The sequence below is a fragment of the Hordeum vulgare genome, chromosome 2H (assembly GCF_904849725.1).
Source record: "Hordeum vulgare subsp. vulgare chromosome 2H, MorexV3_pseudomolecules_assembly, whole genome shotgun sequence".
Taxonomy (NCBI): domain Eukaryota; kingdom Viridiplantae; phylum Streptophyta; class Magnoliopsida; order Poales; family Poaceae; genus Hordeum; species Hordeum vulgare.
In genome coordinates this window covers 150155046-150174848 of record NC_058519.1, presented here as the reverse complement: position 1 = coordinate 150174848, position 19803 = coordinate 150155046, and the positions used below count along the sequence as shown (strand labels likewise).

General features: G+C 45.7%; 1 long non-coding RNA gene across 1 annotated transcript; it reads right to left on the bottom strand.

Moving 5' to 3' along the window:
* Positions 1-203: 203 nt before the first annotated feature.
* On the bottom strand, positions 204-17721 carry LOC123429826. The gene is made up of 3 exons (XR_006622755.1): positions 17680-17721; positions 1256-1357; positions 204-445 (listed from the first exon to the last, which is right to left on the bottom strand). It is a non-coding gene; the product is annotated as an uncharacterized LOC123429826 (long non-coding RNA).
* Between the last annotated feature and the right edge of the window lie 2082 nt (positions 17722-19803).

Here is a 19803-nt window from a genome sequence, read left to right as displayed (position 1 = left end):
CACCTAAATGGGCCAGGCCCAACAATTCATCCCATTTTTCGTTTGTATTTCAATTTTTTTCTGTGTTCATAAACCAATATTTGATATTTTAGCCCATTACTATTTTTTATCTAGAACAAGGCCTTATTTTTGCACAGATTTTATATGCCAGGCATCGTAGAAAATTCTAACAAAAAATACATTTTGATAAATAGTTTCGTTCATTTCGGCAATACGCATCATGACAGATACTTTATAAACATGCATCACATAAAATAGTTCAGCCTTCAACTCAAATACAAATCCAATAAATATTATTATTGTACAACCAATACATTGCACACAACTGGAATCACCGTGGATTCAATAAAGCACATTAAAGAACACAAATTAATTTGTTCACAACGTGGGCCGTCTTTCACAGTTCCACTTCATCTGAGTAGCCAATTCTGAATTGAGAAACATCCTGACATTAAAAAGGATCACAAATGAGAAGAACATACAGATGGAAAGATTGTAAGGTTAACACACAATAAAGTGAGGTTAACACAAGTATTATTTCCAAGTCATACAATGCCAACCTAAAATAAAATTCCAGCATGAAACTGTACTTTTCTAGGTGCACATCAAGTACTATTTTGAGTTGACCACAACAAGTATTGACCAAGTTGAGAGCCAATTCCCATACACGAATCACGTAGTAAGGAAAAGTAACATTTTAGGAACAAGAAACTTTCCATTCATAGCACGCACAGGCTGGGCCCAAGTGAGATACATATGAAAAGTGCAACAAAGAAATGCATGCCTAATAAATGACCTATAGAGGATACAACTCAGTTTTTGTATGAATTTCGAAATAATAAATAGGATACAACTCAGTTTTTATATTAATTTCGAAATAATAAATAAAATAAAATATTAGATCAGTGTTCTTTAAATAAATTTTTACCTATTAGTTTGGAGGATACAACTGCAGTATTCTCCCAAAGGCAAAAGCTGACAACAGTTTCTAAAAAAGCACTAGACGTTTACCATGAACATAGAAAATAAACAAAACAGAAAATAGAAAAGCATGTATGCATGAGGCGGCTCAGATATAAAATGGGTTGTAAGTTTGTTTATTTGCACCAAGAAGATCTTTAAATGCTCACAATTCAGACCAGGCAAGTGAATTTTGCAGCTCCCTATTGTTGCTGGCCTAACTAGACTCACCCTCGAGCATAAAAACACATTTGAAATCTCTATTCTAAAGTTTTGTGTTAAGTGGTGTAAATACCTGCACTTATGAGGCTGGAGAGTTGAAGTAGATCCCGCCCAAGCCTTTTCCTTTCTCATCATGTTCCTCCGCCCCAAATGGCACTCCAAGTGTTGCCCCCGGCTGCAAGAAAAAAAATAGGATGGTAAGGCTCAAAAAGAAGACCAAGGAAACTAACTCTATACATCAAGACACACAGAATAAGAAAACTAGCAACAAATACTAACAAACTACAAGTTCATGCACAAATACCACCAAAACATATCCATACAATGGCCCTGTATCAAAATGTAAGACGTTTTTTGGTTATTCATAGGGCATAAAAAACATCTTACATTTTGTTAGGAGGGAATATTATTTATCTCAAGGATCCTACATAAACGTTAGACATGCTTGAAAAGAAACCTAGCTTCCTTTTATTTATCTCAAGGTTTTGTATAAGACTGTTTCCCTTATTTACTTGACTGGATTTTTTTAGCTTCATTCAAATTCCTTCCATTCATCTATGTTGTGCATTTTGTGTTGGAAATGCTCCCTTTTATTCAACCCATTGTTTAAGCTCATCACACCCATATAAATGTACTATACTATATATTTAATTACTTGAGCACATAAGCACATTGATTGGGCATGGTAGCATGGATTCATCACGTCGCTTTCTGTATGCCACTTCTGCCCAATATATTTTGTCTCGGGGAGGAAGAAAATGGACACACACACTTGGTAGCATTTTATCTGTCAAAAGAAAATTTACGAGGGTATTTCTCTAGTCTGATATAGTAATTCAACTTGGTCCAGTTGACTAGCTACTACCGTGTCTAACCACTGAGCCGTAGCTCTTGTTATCATCTAGTATAAATTACAGTATATTATCAGCCAATACAAATTAGAGTTCATTACACTAGTTTTTACAATACACATTTTGTTAGGAGGGAATATTATTTATGTCAAGATTTGAGCAAGGATGATACATTATTGAGAAGCTTCTTTGTGTGCTCCTCACTTTCAAAGCATAACTATCTTTCAACATGGATAACCTTTGAAGATTAGCAAAGCTTAATAATATACCAAATTCTAGAGGTGGAGAAAAGCCAGCTTGCCTGTAAATTCTGCATGCAGCAAACTATATCCGCTTGGATGCCCTTTTCTTGCAATTGAGCTTCAAAGTCATCCTGTTATACAACCCAATATACATGCCATCAGCTCTGAACACTTCAATTTCGTGCAAGTAAGAAGGGGTGGCGAGAGGAGATTATAGCAGAAGGATTCAACTCGATGAACTCTGTGGTGAAAGGTTTCCATTTGGTCTCCCATAGTTCACGGGCATCACTGCTGACAGCTGACGCAGAAGCGTCTATCACAGAAAGCAGTAAGTTCACTATAGGCAAAAGATTCCAGGTAGTCCGAACAAAGTAACCAAGGAGGGGCTTAGGTCATAGTGAGCTCGGCCTACCAATTCCTATGTAGTGACCAGCTTGCGCATCAGCCCACTTTTCTGTATCAGCACCGCCGTTGTAGTACATGTCGCACACCTTCAGCATTTCATAACGGGTAGTAGAAATTTCTGCTGCTTAGTTCTTCACTAACCATCTAACCGGAATGAATTGGATATCAGGAAACAGAGGAGCGTGTAACAGACCGTGGCATAAGGAAATGCAAATATCTTGATAAGTGCAGCCTTGGCGAATTCATAGAGCAGGTGATGTGGTACCGCCGCCATGCACTGTCTCTGCTACAGCTGCAGATGAACATGTAGACGATGGTTGAGAATTTAGAGGCGGATCTGGACGGCGTGTCGGTGCACGCTCAAAAGTTCTTGAGGTTCAGCGACGTTTAACAAATCATGGATGTGAAAATTTACTCATACCTTAGGAACCAATCAAGAAAACAGCGGAGGCAACAGGGACGCTGTGGGGTTGAACGGAAACGGCGAGGTAGGGCACGGCGGAGCGCCTAAGGTGTCGCGCCGGTGTGGGACGGCATAGAGAAACCCTGGAGAGGGGCTCTAGACCTTATTTGGGAGAAGCATCGCAACCTTGGGGACATCAGGACCAACATATGCTCAGCCTTCACACAAACTGAGTATAACCATAGCACAAACAGAAGACATAAACATCAAAAACCACACTAAAATATGATAGCATTCAGTAACCTAACTAGAACTATACCACTAAAGTACCAACTATGATGTCCACATCACATGGAGCTCGGAATTGGGTTTCTTACTTATGCCTGAATCAAAGAGGAAGCCACCAATGTCCTGGGATACCAACAAACCCAGCAACTGCAGCAGCCGGTACGAGCACCACCACCATATGCCGATTTAGAAACCATGGTGTCCGATCCCAGCGGGCAGCCACAAGCACAGGACGCGCGTCAGAGGATGACGATGAACTCCCTCATGATGGTCTCCTTCGTCGGCGCTCAGTCAGCAACTCCTCCACCTGATGTTACATGTGCGTCAACACAGACAAACCTAAAACCACCGTGAAAAACTAGTGGCAAAAGGGAGGGATTCAGGCCGATGTGTAGCTTGCCGTGGATCTTGAAGGCCCAATCGAAGTTGATGGCGATGGTATGCAGCTACACACCGAGCTCACGGAGCAAGGCGAGCAAGCCTTCTGGTGAGGATCGAGATCTGAGGCGAGGGGTCTCGGGATTGAGGTCCTATGATGGGGTGGATTCGCTAACATGGCCGGTGTCGCGAGGTGGTAAGAGGAAGAAAACCTCCATGGGAGAACAGGGAGAGGGATTTGGGGTGCCGGAGGAAGAATAGGAAAAGAGATTCAGGGTGCCGGAGGATAGAAGAAGCAGGTGGCGGCTAGGGTACAGGGAGACGGATGTGGGAGCAGGTTATGTATGTGTCCCTTCGGCTAGAAACCCTAGTTGGTTTCGTGGGCTCCGGCCCATCATTTGGTGTGAGGCTGATCCACATGTCATTTTCTTAGAAAAACAATATAAATCTCCTCAAAGCTAAATATAATTACACAGAATTAGCAGGATATCGAAAACTACCAAAATTAACGATTTTGCCTAATGTTGATAACACTCGGCAAAGGAAAAAAATCGCAAACGTTGCTCGGGCACTCGAAAGAGAAGTGCATGCATGGCCGCATGGTGACAAATGACAAAATTTGGTTTGTCGATTGTTTTTCATACACTCGCGAAATTTATGTACAATTAAAATAGAAGACGTCGGCACACTCACGACGCACGATGTCATCATGTCCCTGGACCCATCACCGCCCTCGCACGCACCGGTGATGAGCTCAAGGGTGTTGTTTTATTTGCGTAGAATAATTGTGATAAACCTTACAATGTTTTATGAAAGGACAAAACAGTTTTGGATACTCAATTTTTTCAAAAGGTTTCAAAACTAAAAGAATGTCTATGTCTATCCTTTCTCTAAAATATTTAAAAATAAGCTAAGGTTTCATCTTTTATTTTGTTTTCTCTCACCACCCCTTCGTCCAACCTTTCACCCTTCACCTTTTTCTCGTTGCTCATCCCCTTCTAGTTTTCATCATCCCAATATTTAGTAACCCAATAAACCAAAAAATCTATGGTATAGCAATCAATTTACAGTCCATAAATAAAATATTTCTTGTAGTAAACCCTGGATGTGTATGAAAACTTTGGTAAGCCAATAATAATAATATATTTAGGGCCCATAAGGAAAAAAATATGTATTAATATTTTACATTTTTCCCTAGTGTGGTATGTGGGTCCCATCAGCTAGTCAGGATACATTACTACACTTGCACTCTCTAGTTGGGGCACATAGGAAAAATTGTAAAGTGCACAAGACACATAGACAAAATTGATGATGTGTCATCGAGTCATTTCCACCCACGTCATCATGACCTTGTAATTTGGTCATGATGAGTAGAGAATAAGACCATAAATAGTGCTACTAATCTTAATGACCTTTTTTTGCAATAAGATTATGACCTTATGGGCACAACTGGTCATGATATTATGGGGTTTGGACCCTCGCAAACTCTCAATGACCTATTTAGGAATTTTGGTCATAGATCTATGACCAATTAAACCGCTGTCACTATTTTTCGTCATAAATTAGTGGTTTTCTTGTAGTGTTTAGTGGGAGCTCGAGCTTGTCAAGGGAGCAAGGAACACTAGTGTTGCCAGTACTGTCCTGCAGCTCAAATTGGAGTTCTTGTCACTTGTGCTTGGAATTGGGGAGGGGTTGTATGACTGGGTGCTCAGGGTGTTCTGGTGCTCTAACCCACCAAGTTTGGGGCCTTGACATTGGGTAAAACAGTGGCTAGGAAGGTTTTTACCTTCCTGTCAGTAGGTGTTCGACAGTGACTTGGGGTGCTTCCACTCCACCACTATAAATGAAACTTAACAGGTTTAGTCTTCGGGTAAAAACATGGGGTTCCACCAAATATGAGCTCCATTGAACAAGTTTGGCTTTGCAAACTTGAAAATGTCTCAAAGTGACTAGTACTGTCCCTTACAAAGGAAGTGTGGTCAAACAGAGTCTCACAAATCCCATTTTTCGAGTGGAGTCCTCATTTGGGGTGTTAAACACCTCTGCAAAGTTTCAGCTCTATTGGAGAAACTTTGCAATGTAGAGTTGTTCCAACTCTACTCTGGACAGAGAGGGTTTTGGGCTCTCTAAGTGCACTTACCCACCTTGGATCAAGGTGAGATTTTAGGTGAGCACCTAATATGGTTTGGGAGGGCTCCTGTAATTTTATGGGAATTTACTAAGATACTTTCCTTTGGAAACATCTCAAAAAGCTAAAACAGACAGAAATGGTTTTCAGGGTTTTACTCAAATAATATTAATATAAAATAGGGTTGAAAATCTTAAATATGGAAAATATATGTCCTTCTCAGCTTCCATGAATTTACTCAGAATTTCCTAAGGCAGGAAAGTAATTTTCCTTGTGGAAATATCATTACTGGCCTTAGAAATAGACATAGATATAAAATAGAAAAATAATATTTTAAATCACTAAATAGTATTTTTAATGAATGAAAATGATATTAGGATCAGATCACCAACTTTAGTTGAGAGTGCCACTTGGCTTCATGAGCTAGTAGTGTATCCCAACATGATGAAGGTGATCTTGATGTAAAGGAAAAAAGGGTTTTTGATGAGAGCAAAATAATAAGTTCTTCATGGGTTGAGTCATCAAACAAGCAAGCGTACACTCAAACAAGGGTTGACATTGCACTCACAACATTATTTGGAAAAGTTTTAACAAGCTCTGATTTTTGCAATACAAAAAACTTGGGGTGGAAAACAGGGTGTGACAGACCTATCCCCCTTACAAGAATCTCGTCCCCGAGATTCCTAAGCTAAGCGTTAAACAGCTCGGGAAATTCTGATCGGAGATAGTCTTCACGCTCCCACGTGGCTTCTGCTTCGGTATGGTTGCTCCACTGAACCTTGAAAAACTTGATGGTGCATCTTCTGGTGCAACGCTCTGCTTCGTCCAAAATGCGGATCGGTCTCTCGCGGTAGGTAAAATCTGGTTGAAGGTCAATAGCTTGATGATCAATGTCCTTGTAAAGATCTGGACGGTTCAGCACTTGCCAACACTTCCTGAGCTGTGACATGTGAAACACGTTGTGCACACCCGAAAGTTGAGGAGGTAGCTCCAACTGATAAGCTACTTCCCCGCGCCTTGCCGTGATCTTGAAGGGTCCAATGAACCTTGGAGCTAGCTTCCCCTTGACATGGAAACGCTTGGTCCCCTTGAGAGGCGTGACTCGCAAGTACACTTGGTCTCCGGGAACAAACTCCACGTTTCTGCGGTGAGGGTCCGCATAGCTCTTCTGCCTTGACTTAGCTGCCTCCAAGTTCTCTCGGACAAGCTGAACCTTGTCCCCTGCTTCCTGCAGTGCTTCTGGCCCGAAAACTGGCCCTTCACCGGTTTCGGACCAATTGAGCGGGGTGCGGCATTTCCGCCCATATAATGCTTCGAATGGGGCCATTTGAAGACTGGACTGGTAGCTGTTGTTGTAAGAGAACTCAGCAAATGGTAGGCAGTCTTCCCACTTGGCACCATGGGCCAAAACACAAGCGCGGAGCATGTCCTCAAGTATCTGATTTACCCTCTCGGTCTGTCCGCCCGTCTGCGGGTGGAAAGCCGTACTGAAGGAGAGTTTGGTTCCGAGAGCTTCTTGAAACTTCTTCCAGAATCTTGAGGTGAACTGCGTGCCGCGGTCGGACACAATCTCTTTGGGGACTCCATGGAGACTCACCACTCGATGAATGTACAGACTGGCCAGCTGGCTGCCGTCGTAAGTGGTGTTAACGGGGATGAAATGGGCCACCTTGGTCAAATGATCAACTATGACCCAAATGGAGTTATGACCCTTATTCGACCGGGGCAACCCGGTGATGAAGTCCATGCCGACTATATCCCACTTCCATTCTGGCACTTGAAGAGGTTGTAGCAATCCAGCGGGTCGTTGGTGTTCATCCTTGACTCGCTGACATACATCGCATTTAGCGACATAGGAGCCAATTTCCCTCTTCATGCCATGCCACCAGAATCGTTCTCGGATGTCTTGGTACATCTTGGTACCACCTGGATGGATAGAGTACGGTGTGTCATGTGCCTCTTGCAGGATCAAGTCCTTAAGTTCGGCCTTGTTGGGTACGCATAAGCGCTTCCCATACCACAATACTCCTTGCTCATCAATCGAGAATCCTGGGGCTTTGCCTTCTCGCACCTTCCTCTGGAGGCCTTCGATACTCTTGTGCCCCTTCTGGGCTTCCTTGATGTCGTCTTCCAGAGTAGGCTTGACTTCGAGGTTGGCCAGGTACCCTGGTTCGACTATCTCAAGTCCTAAGCCCTCCATCTCTTCATACAAGGCGGGTAACCTTTCCTTGAGCGCGACGTTCAAGGAGCCTGCCTTCCGGCTCAGGGCATCGACTACCACGTTCGCCTTGCCGGGATGGTACTGAATGCTGAGGTCGTAATCCTTGATTAACTCAAACCATCTCCGTTGTCTCATGTTCAGCTCTCTCTGAGTGAAGAAATACTTAAGACTTTTGTGGTATGTATATATCTCGCATCGCTTTCCCAGAAGGTAATGTCGCCACGTCTTCAGAGCATGCACTACCGCTGCTAGCTCGAGATCATGGGTGGCGTAGTTCTCCTCATGCGGTCGCAGTTGCTGTGACAAGTACGCCACGACCCTGCCATCTTGCATCAGGACTCCACCGAGCCCGGTTCCCGAGGCATCACAATATATCACGAATTCCTTGTTGATGTCTGGGGTAGCCAATACCGGAGCGGTAGTTAGCCTCTTCTTCAACTCCTGGAAGCTTGCTTCACACGCCGGTGTCCACTCGAACTTCCGGCCTTTCTTCAAGAGCTGAGTCATAGGTCGAGCGATGCTCGAGAATCCCTCGACAAACTTGCGGTAGTATCCCGCGAGCCCGAGGAAACTCCTGACATCCTTCACGTCCTTGGGTGATTCCCAGTTGGCCACTGTAGAAATCTTGGACTGATCCACGGCTAAACCGCGTGCCATCAGGGTATGACCCAGAAACCCAACTTCGTTCAGCCAGAACTGACACTTGCTGAATTTGGCGTAAAGTTGGTGCTCTCGAAGCTTTCCTAGAACTAGCCTCAGGTGTTGCTCATGCTCTTCTTCGGACTTGGAGAAGATTAGTATGTCATCGATGAACACGACGACAAACTTGTCCAAATATTCCATGAAGACCTTGTCCATGAGGTACATGAAATAGGCTGGGGCATTTGTCAAACCGAAGGGCATGACCGTGCATTCATACAGACCGTACTGGGTCACGAATGCAGTCTCGGGTATATCTTCTGGTCGGATCTTCAACTGGTAGTATCCTGATCGGAGATCAATCTTGGAAAATACCCTGGCCCCGTTTAACTGGTCAAACACGTCTTCGATCTTGGGGAGCGGGTACTTGTTCTTAATTGTTACTTCATTAAGGGAACGGTAGTCGACGCAGAGTCGAATGGTACCATCCTTCTTTGAAACAAACAGAACAGGTGATCCCCAAGGTGACGCACTCGGACGAATGAACCCTTTCCTGAGTTGCTCATCCAGTTGTTTCTTCAGCTCTGCCAACTCCTCGGAACCCATCCTGTAAGGCTTTTTATAAATAGGCCTCGATTCGGGCATAAGCTCAATGATGAACTCAATGTCTCGGTCAGGAGGCATTCCGGGTAGCTCGTCAGGAAAGACGTCCGGGTATTCACAGACTATAGGCACTCGATCAAGCTCTACCTCGGAGAGACTGTTGACTCGAGGTGCGTGAGCCGATACTGGTTCGGAGACGAACTTGACCTTGACCCCTTGGTTTCTTATCATGGTGATGGCTCTGTTGGCACAGTCCAAAAGACTCTGGTGCTTGGCCAACCAATCCATACCGAGGATTACTTCCACACCTTGTGATTTAACCACAATGATCGGTCTGCCAAGAAACTCGTCCCATTGATAACTATCTCGACCCTTCTACACCCTAGGTTGGTCCTTAATACTGCTCCTGGGGTTTGAATTGCCATCTGTCCGCGGAGTAAAGTGGGTTTTAAACCGCATTTCTCCGCAAACCCTTGACTAACAAAAGAATGCGAAGCACCACAATCAAACAACATTGTTGCTGGAGTTGAGTTGACGAGGAACGTACCCAGAATGCAGTCTGGGTCTTCCTGTGCTTCTTCTGCAGTGATGTGATTGATCCAGCCCCTACCATTGAACTGTTGGTTGCGGGGGGCCTGGTTCCTCCCTGGTGCATCTTGACCGGGGTTGGGTGCATTGGGATGCGGTGCGTCGGGCTTCTTGTTGGGGCACTGCCTGGAATAGTGCCCAGTCTGACCACACCCAAAGCAGGTGACTTGCCCTGGAGGGTTGGTCTTGACTCCACCGTTGTTCGGCGGTTTGACTACTGGCTTGACTTGCTGCTGAGGCTGAAAATTCTGGCGGAACACCGGGTACTTGTATTGTTGCTGCTGAAAGTTGGGTCTTGTAGGTGCTGACTGCCACGGTCTTGGTCTTGCATTACCGGGTCCTCCACTGCCTATCAGCTTGCGCTTGCGGGTCTCGTCCATTGCATGACGCTTGTCTTCCAGCATAAGAGCTTTGTTAACCAACTCGCTGAAAGTCTGGCAGTCGCAAACCACCAGCTGGTATTGCAAGGACTGCTGTAACCCTTCCATGAAGCGTTCCACCTTAGCGGCCTCAGTGTTAACATCTTCCGGTGCGTACCTTGACAAGAGATTAAACTTCTGCAGGTACTCCTTAACAGTCCCACTGCCCTGCCTTAAGGCTCGGAATTCACGCTTCTTAATGGTCATCAGTCCAGGCGGAATGTGAGCCGCGCGAAATCCTTCCTTGAACATCTCCCACGTGACGACTTGCCCTGCCCGCATGATCTGGAATCCATCCCACCATGCCCTGACGGTGCCTCCGAGACAGTGAGAAGCATAAAGGACCTTCTCATGATCATCGGTGCACTTGACCAGCGCAAGGAGGTCTTCAATGGTGCGAATCCAGTCATCGGCGTCCAGGGGTTCAGTCGACTCCGTGAATATGGGGGGCGTAGTCCGCATGAACTCAGAAAGAGAAGAGCGACCACCGCCATATTCATTCTGCGGCGGGTTGTCCACCAGGACTTGGGTCAGCTGCTGGATAGCGGCATTGCTGGCTTGACGCTCCTGTCGAAGAGCTTGAAGGAACTGAGCCATCGTCAAGTTCTCAGGAGGAGGTGGTGGCGGAAGGTCTTAGGCTGCTCGTGGTGACCTCCAGCGTGAGCTTCTCCTTCGGTTCCCTGCGGCGTCCCTGAAGAGCCGGCGCCGGGGTTGCCGAAGGTGCTGTTGCGGGTTGCGTTCACCATCCTGTCATAGAAACAGACAGGTCAAAATGCCACCTTGCTCGGGAGTACAAGGATTTGCTCCTAGTAGGAGGGGGTCCAATACGTGCATGTGCCAAGTTTTTAAAACCAAAGTTTTTGACAAACTGGAAATTGCATTCATGACAACTAGGTGACGTAGTCACTTACAGACTGCCCAAGGCAATAGGTGACTTACATCAAGCACACATACGCAATTTAAAAACGGATACAAGGATACCCTATACTCGGGTACTCCGATTGCCTACGCAAAAAATCTACGCGGCGGACTGCTCGGTCTCAAAGGCGGACTCAACAGGATCCTCATCTTCATCAACATCCTCTTCCTTTATAGGAGTGGAAGAAAGAATCCGCACGTCTCAGCGTCTCTTGGGCGAGGCGGCAAAGATCTCAGTGTACTCTTCCGCTGTCAGGCGACGACTCTGAAGAGGGACTGCCTGGATGGGTAACATACCACCCCTAGTGGCAACAGCTGCCCTCCCTTCAGGTGCGCTTGCCTTCTTTACTTTGCGGTTTTGCATCTTCTCTGTGTGGAGCAGGCCTTTGACTAGGTGCAGCTCTTGGCGAAGCTTGACTGATTCCTTAACCAGGAAGTGTGTCAGGGTGTCTGACGAGAGACTGAAGTAGGTCTGAAAGCTCAGTGGCATCCCATCCTCCGTGGCGGGGGTGAGTGTCCAACTCCCATCCACTCCTTCCTTAATGAAAGGTAGATGATGAGTGACAGGCTCGTTAGCCATCTCAGGGAGGATGCTGCGGAGTTGCACGAGCGCCTCTCGTGCAGCCGTCTACACTGCCAACATCAGCTCTCCCATCTATGGTCCTTCAAAGAACCAACTAGACGGGGAGTCATTAGCCTTCACTATCACGTCCACGTGATATTCCTTGGTGTCGGCGTTGACCCAATGCTTGTGGTAGAGGAAGATGGGCGTGCGTCGTACGTGGCACTTCTCGAGACAATCCACCAGAAGTAGTGGAAAGCCGGTCTCCAAAAGCGTCTCAGGTACAGCAGCCATCTACAATGCATAGGAGAGAAGTCGGGAGGTTGTATGTGTAAGAGTCTTGTGCAAGGCTTGCGTCCTAACGTTCTTGGTTAACGTCCATGCTATCTAAGGCTTCTTATAGTCAACCTGGCTCTGATACCAGTTCTATGGGGACCCCGACTAGCAAGTCGAGTTCGCCGTGCCCAGTGACCCCAAGGATCAATGTTCACTGAACACAGATACTAAATGATAGAGTCTTACATCCAAGTACCAAATTATTACATCAAATGACCAGAAGGTCGGGTTCAAGACAGGGCCGGGCCGGCAAAATCCGGGGCCCTGTGCAAAACTAAAAAATGGGCCCTCTCTCGTAGAAAAAAGAAAAGATCTAGAATATATCCAGATGTGTGTATATCTAAATTCAACGAGCAACTATAATATATATATATATCACAAAAAAATTGTAATATACTCCATTCGTATCAAAAATTTGTCTTAGATTTGTCTAAATATGAATGTATCTAGTCATATTTTAGTGCTAGATACATATTTTGATAAATATTATGCAAGAATTTTGGGACGAAGGTAGAAATACATCATTAAAAAGATAGGAATTAGAAATAGGAACCGTAAAAAGGGACTTGATAAGCACCTGGAGACGAGTCATTCACTGATTAATCTGCGATGGACAAATCTGAAATTTGGAAGACCATGAAGGCAATTAGGAAATGACCAGATCGCACGACCGAGGGACGAGGGCGAGATATGGCAACAGGGCGAACGATGAGACATCTCATGCCCTCTTTCGTGGAGCCCATGCGAGAGTTTCCTGTGGGCCGGCGGCGGCGACTGCTTTTTCCATGCGAGAGAACCACGATCTCGATCCTGTAGGGACGAAGCGACCAAGTAGGACGAGGCGATGAGCAGGTTTTGTTTGCAAGACAAAGGCGACGTCGTGACGAGCAGTTATGGGGATCGAAAAGATCCCGATCACGATCACAATTCAGCATTCTGGGTCGACGGCCTGGTTGCCTCGAGGCCAGCCCACTCCAGTGTCCGCGGCCCACTAAGTAATGCTTAGTTTTTCCCTTTTAATACTAGGCTTATATATATAACTTGGGCCCCTTCAAATTTTGGGCCCTGTGCGGGCTGCACATCTGGCACCACTGTAGGCCCGGCCCTGGTTCAAGAGCAGGTCCTAAAGCCAAATAAAGGGATACATCGAGTAGCGGAAACTCGTAAGGGCTAAGCGGTGCCCATGCCATCAAGCCTACACCGACAGGCATTCTGACTCGGAAGCGTCCTAGATTGCAGGTCCGTCTCCGACGGCGTACTCATCGCCAAACTCCGGTCCTTCCATGTCTGGTCAATAACATAACCAGTGGCAAGCCAATGAGTACTTTGAATGTACTCGCAAACAGCCCATGACATAAATGCTAATGCAGGGCAGTAACATGCATCTTTAGTGGAATGCGATGAGGTGGTATGATCATGTATATGCATCAGGTTAAAGAATTACTTTTGAAGAACAGGTTACAGATATCATCATCTCTGCTAAGGGTTGAACACACCGGGTTCACCCTATATGCCAAGTCATCGGACTTGTCATAATCTCAAGGTATTAATGAGGGCTAAACCATCCGGGTTTACCCTACATGTCAAGTCACCGAACTTGATCATATTATTGTGATTATCATGATTATAACGACACCTTTTTAACACCACACACACACACTTGGTTTATGCGGAAACTCAGGACGTAGTTTAAGCAGCACCACCCAACTGTCCTTGACCATGGACACGGCTATTCGAATAGTTTACACTCTGCAGAGGTAGTACGCTGGACCCACGAGAAACGGAATACTTCCGTGTCATCCACGACTCGCGGTATATCACATATACCCGAGGTAAGTATCCGATCATCATCTTTCCCCTGACGATACTAGACAAAGAGATCCACTCGATTGGTACCCAGCCCACATGTTGTACGTCTTACGAGCACCGACTCTGGACTGTATCAACCATGCAGGGACCAACGGTGTGCCTGGAACTCATAATAATGGCATAGTCGTCCTACCTGGCACGACCCCATCACGAGAGTGACACCGATCACTCCCGCCACTAGTAATGTGGCTCTTTGCTAGCACTGACCAGAGTAATCAACAAAGCCCCGTCCCATAAAGGGGTATCGTGGTCGTACTGGGTAAGGTTGGGACGGTCGAAACATCATAAATCTAATCCATTTCCGAAACCATACTCACACCAAAATCACCAGTGCATCACTTCACCAAAAGTGATCACCAACTCATCATCACCTTCGGGCATTAGTGGCACCCGACGGGGTTTTCATAAACTCTTTATTTAACTCATCATCATGCTCATGATAAAATGCTCTATTATTACTTGTCAACTTGATGTGCCTTAACATTACTTGTCAACATGATAGTATCATGACCCTCACGGGGTCAAGCTCAATGCAGTGATTCTACTCTACTAGCCAACATGACAGTAGCATGATCCTCGTAGATGGTAGGATCAAGCTCATCATGTTTGTGCTCCGAGGAGCCATGTGAAATCACTTCTATAATGCAAGGGCTTCGAAGAAGCCTTCAGTACCATCACATCAATGATGAACCGACATCGTGATTACATGCAATGGAAAATACTTGCTATTCTAGCATGCATCATTTTATTTACTTAGGTCATGGCAAAGGGCATGCTTGCCTTGGTCAGCTAGGTATCCGGGGTCTTCGAGGTCTTCCGCTCCGGATCCTCCATCACTCGGTAATTCTACCGTCGAGAAAGGAATAAATAAATACTAGCTTTTACTAAAACAGTTCACAAAGTGCTTTTAAAAATGTTGCAAGGCTTGAATAAATCCAGGTTATTATTTTGAAAAATGTTCCCTACTGTTTTATTAGCTAAGCATATTTATTTAAAAGCAAACAGAAGCAAACAAGTGCTTTTTAATATCGTTTTATTATACCAAAATAGTTTCTGTTATTGATAAATGTCAACTATTACAGAATCAAATACTACTCATTTTTAGAAAAATACTGGTGGAAGAATTATATTTTTCTACTAGCTAAATCTTTTTATAAAAATCATTTAGTTTGCTGGATTAAAACAAAAGAAAAAGGCCAGGGAAACAGATCCAGCCGGCCCAGCCAGCAGGCCTGGCCACCAGGCGCGCGTGGGCCAGGTTCAAACCTGACCTGCGGGCCCCTGGGGTCAGCGTCAGCGGCTGCGCGCGCTGGCTGCCCCAGGACACCGCCAGGTGGGCTCCACCTGTCGGGTCCTTCTCCTACCTCTGGCCAGAGAGGTGGAGATGGCCGCCGGCGAGGCTGCCGTTGTCCTCAGGCCTAGCTAGGAACGGGAACGGTTCCTCGTGCCTCCGCCTACCTGCTCGTGGTCGGTACGTCACCAGAGGTGGTCTGGGTCGCCGGCAACGAGGTGCTCGTGGCGGAAGGGTTTCGGGTTCAAGTTGAACTAGGGGCTAGAGGTATGGATTTGCTCGGGAGAGTTAGGGGAAATGTTCCTGGTGCGAGGGGAGTGTAATGAGAGGTCGGGCAGCGCAGGAGCCGACGTGTTGCCGGAGATCGACCGGAGCTCCGAGGCGGAGGGGCCTCGGTCGATCTCGAGCACCGGGGCTCTGCGACCTCGATTGGGCGGCTAGGGAGTGTCTACTGGTTGTGTTGAAGCTGCTTGGAGGGTGCTGGAGTGCCGGGGGGGGTCTATTTATAGGCCAACGACGGTGACCCGACTCGGGCACGCCGGTGACTCACCGTGGCACGCGTGCAAGAACAGTGAGGTGCTGGCCGCGAAACCACGGGTTCGGGACGTGGTTTAGGGCCTCCTGATGCAACGGCCGCAGAGGGAAAGTGAGTGGGGACGAGCTGCAGCGACCGTGCATGCTCGGCCGCGTCGGGGGCGCACGGGCACGCGTCGCCTGAGCTCTTGCGCGAGGGGGAGAGGGTCCCTGGGGTAGCTTTGCACTGAGGGGCTGTCAGGGGAGTGCTTGGACACTACTGGGGAAGCTGGGACCGGCCGGAGCGTCGGCCCCTTGCGGGTGGCTCTCTGCAGTGCGCCAGAGCGCAGTTTTGGCATGCCACGGCATGCTGGCTCGCTCTGGGGCACTTGGGACGTGTCCTTCATGTCCTGAGTGTCGCTGGGAGTGTGCCTAGACGTTGTGGTTTAGTGGGAGCTCGAGCTGGTCAAGGGAGCAAGGAACACTAGTGTTGCCAGTACTGTCCTGCAGCTCAAATTGGAGTTCTTGTCACTCGTGCTTGGAATTGGGGAGGGGCTGGTTGACTGGGTGCTCAGGGTGTTCTGGTGCTCTAACCCACCAAGTTTGGGGCCTTGACATTGGGTAAAACAGTGGCTAGGAAGGTTTTTACCTTCCTGTCAGTAGGTGTTCGACAGTGACTTCGGGTGCTTCCACTCCACCACTGTAAATGAAACTTAACAGGTTTGTTCTTGGGGTAAAAACATGGGGTTCCACCAAATATGAGCTCCATTGAACAAGTTTGGCTTTGCAAACTTGAAAATGTCTCAAAGTGACCAGTACTGTCCCTTACAAAGGAAGTGTGGTCAAACAGAGTCTCACAAATCCCATTTTTGGTGTGGAGTCCTCATTTGGGGTGTTAAACACCTCTACAAAGTTTCAGCTCTATTGGAGAAACTTTGCAATGTAGAGTTGTTCCAACTCCACTCTGGACAGAGAGGGTTTTGGGCTCTCTAAGTGCACTTACCCACCTTGGATCAAGGTGAGATTTTAGGTGAGCACCTAATATGGTTTGGGAGGGCTCCGGTAATTTTATGGGAATTTACTGAGATACTTTCCTTTGGAAACATCTCAAAAAGCTATAACAGACAGAAATGGTTTTCAGGGTTTTACTCAAATAATATTAATATAAAATAGGGTTGAAAATCTTATGTATGGAAAATATATGTCCTTCTGAGCTTCCATGAATTTACTCAGAATTTCCTAAGGCAGGAAAGTAATTTCCTTGTGGAAATATCATTACTGGCCTTAGAAATAGACATAGATATAAAATAGAAAAATAATATTTTAAATCACTAAATAGTGTTTTTAATGAATGAAAATGATATTAGGATCATATCACCAACTTTAGTTGAGAGTGCCACTTGGCTTCATGAGCTAGTAGTGTATCCCAACATGATGAAGGTGATCCTGATGTAAAGGAAAAAGGGTTTTTGATGAGAGCAAAATAATAAGTTTTTCATGGGTTGAGTCATCAAACAAGCAAGCATACACTCAAACAAGGGTTGACATTGCACTCACAACATTATTTGGAAAAGTTTGAACAAGCTCTGATTTTTGCAATACAGAAAACTTGGGGTGGAAAACAGGGTGTGACATATCAATAGATTTTTAGCAAGCAAAGATGCAAGCAAATAGAAGGCACATGGTAACTCAAGCAGGCAGAAAGAGATCTGGCGAGAAAATGGCGAATAAAACGACGAATCTTTTTGGTATTTTCTGAAAATCGTTTTAGAAGTGGGGGAGAGGAAAACGAGAGGCAAATGGCAAATAAAGTAAATGCAAGAGATGAGTTTGTGATGGGTACTTGGTAAGCTTGATCTTGCTATGTATCCTCCCCGGCAATGGCGCTAGAAATCCTTCTTGCTACTTCTTGAGCTTGTGTTGGTTTTCCCTTGAAGAGGAAAGGGTAATGGAGCAAAGTAGATAAGTATTTCCCTCGGTTTGTTGAGAACCAGGGTATCAATCCAGTAGGAGGAACAAGTTAGGCCCCAATGTTAGCACCTGCACAAACAATCAAACTCTTGCACCCAACGCAATAAAGGGATCGTCAATCCCTTCACGGTTATTTGCAAGGACAAGATATGATAGAGATAAATAAAACAAAAGTAAATAAATGCAGCAATATATTTTTGGGTTTTTTGGTTTATAGATTTGAAAATATTATGTGGAAAATAGACCCGGGGGCCATAGGTTTCACTTGAGGCTTCTTTCATGTAGGAAAGTAATACGGTGGGTGAACAAATTACTGTCAAGCAATTGATAGAAAAGCGAATAATCATGAAGATATCTAAGGCAATGATTATGCATATAGGCATCACGTCTGTGTCAAGTATACCGAAACGATTCTGCATCTACTACTATTACTCCACACATCGACCGACTCCTGCCTACATCTAGAGTATTAATTTCATTAAGAACAGAGTGACGCATTAAGTAAGGTGACATGATCTAGAGGAATAAACTCAAGCAATATGATTAAAACCCCATACTTTTATCCTTGATGGCAACAATACAATGCGTGCCTCGCTACCCCTACTTTGTCACTAGGTGAGGACACCGCAAGATTGAACCCAAAACTAAGCACTTTTCCCATTGCAAGAATTACCAATCTAGTTGCCCAAACCAAACCAATAATTGGAAGACACTTGCAAAGATATGAAATCATGCATATAAGAATTCAGGAAAGACACAAATAATATTCATAGATAATCTGAACATAAACTCACAATTCATCGGATCTTGACAAACACACCGCAAAAGAGTATTACATCGGATAGATCTTCATGAAGATCATGAAGAACATGGTATTGAAGAACAAAGAGAGAGAATAAGCCATCCAGATACTAGCTATGGACCCATAGAGGTCTGTGGTAAACTACCCACGCATGATCAGAGAGGCAATGGAGTTGATGTAGAGGCCCTCCATGATCGAATCCCCTCCAGCAGATTACCAGAAAAGGCTCCCATATTGGATCTCTCGGAAACAGAGGCTTCCGGCGGCAAAAACGTATTTTTTGGTGTTCGTTTGATATTGGGGGAATATTTGGGAATTTATAGGACGAAGATTAGGGTTAGGATACCTGGAGGGGACCCACAAGTCAGGGGTGCCGCCTACCCCCATGGTCGCGCCCTGCATGCTTGTGGCCTCCCGGCAAGTGCCCTGCCCCCTTCTCCATGTCTGGCAGGTCTCTTTCGTTCTAGAAAAAATCATTCCGAAGATTTTATTCCGTTTGGACTCCGTTTAATGTTCCTTATGTGCAAATCCCAAAAACAAGGAAAAATAGAAACGAGTACTAGGGTCTAGATTAATAGGTTAGTCCCAAAAATAATATAAAACAGCATATAAAAATCCAAAACAGATAATATAATAGCATGGAACAAATGTAACTACTCATAAAGAATTTTCAAGTTCATAATCAGAGGAGTATTAATAATCATTAAGGATCTGAACATATAATCTTCTACCAAATAGACCAACTAGCATCAACTACAAGGAGTAATCAACACTACTAGCAACCCCCAGGTACCAATCTGACGTTTGAGACAAAGATCGGATACAAGAGATGAACTAGGGTTTGGAGAGGAGATGATGCTGGTGAAGATGTTGATGGAGATTGACCCCCCCCCCCTCGATGAGAGGATCGTTGGTGATGACGATGGCTTCGATTACCCCCTCTGAGAGGAATGTTTCCTCGGTGGAATAGCTCCGTCGGAGCTCTAGATTGGTTCAGCCCAAGTTCCGCCTCGAGACGGCGGCGGTTCGTCCCGAAAGCTCTGTTCTGATTTTTTTTCCAGGTCCAAACCCTTGATATAGCAGAAGATGGGCACTGGGGGCCTGCCAGGTGGCCCACAAGCCTGCAGGGCGCGGCCAGGGGTGTAGGTCGTGCCCCCCTGGCGTGTGGCTGCCTGGTGGGTCCCCTCAGGTGTC